Source organism: Orycteropus afer, unplaced genomic scaffold (assembly GCF_000298275.1).
Source record: "Orycteropus afer afer isolate SDZICR_OR568_19922 unplaced genomic scaffold, OryAfe1.0 scaffold00797, whole genome shotgun sequence".
Lineage (NCBI taxonomy): Eukaryota > Metazoa > Chordata > Mammalia > Tubulidentata > Orycteropodidae > Orycteropus > Orycteropus afer.
This window is the reverse complement of record NW_006922384.1, coordinates 65,359-66,185: the sequence shown is the minus strand read 5'-3', so window position 1 is coordinate 66,185 and position 827 is coordinate 65,359.

Here is an 827-nt window from a genome sequence, read left to right as displayed (position 1 = left end):
ATGCTTTTGAGTTGTGGTGCTTGCGAAGAATACTGAAAGTACCATAGACTGCTAAAAGAACTAACAGATCTGTCCTGGAGGAAGTGCACCCGAAATGCTCCTTGGAAATCAAAATGGCCACACTTCCTCTCACCTATTTTGGTCATGTTGTCAGAAGGGACCATTCCTTGGAGAAGGATATCATGCTTGGTAGGGTGAAGGGTTGACGAAAGAGGGGGAGGCCTTCATCATGATAGATTGACATGGTGGCTGTGATGATGGGCTCAAGTATAGCAGGGATCAAGGAGCTGGCGTGGGATCAGGCAATGTTTCATTCTGCTGTGCATAGGGTCACTATGAGTCGGAAATGACTAACAACAACAAACCTAATAGTATCATATCATCAGCAAACAGGGATAGTTTGACTCCTTCCTTACCAATTTGGATGCCTTTGATTTCCCTTTCTTGCCTTATGTATGGCCTGGGCTAGGACCTCCAGTACAATGTTGAATAGAAGTGGTGATAGAGGATGTCTTTGTCTGATTCCTGTTCGCAAGGGGAATGGTTTCAATCCCTGTCCATTGAGATTAATGTTGGGTGTTGGTTTTGCACAAATGCCCTTCATTATATTGAAGAATATCCTTCTATTCCTATTTTGCTAAGAGTTTTCATCAGGAGTGGGTATTGGATTTTAACAAATATCTTTTCTTCATCGACTGATATGATCATGTGGTTCTTTTCTTTGTTTTAGTTATGTGATGGATGATGTTGATTGTTTTTCTAATATTGAAGCATGCTTGCATACCTGGTATGAAATCCACTTGGTCATGGTGTATTATTTTTTTTTT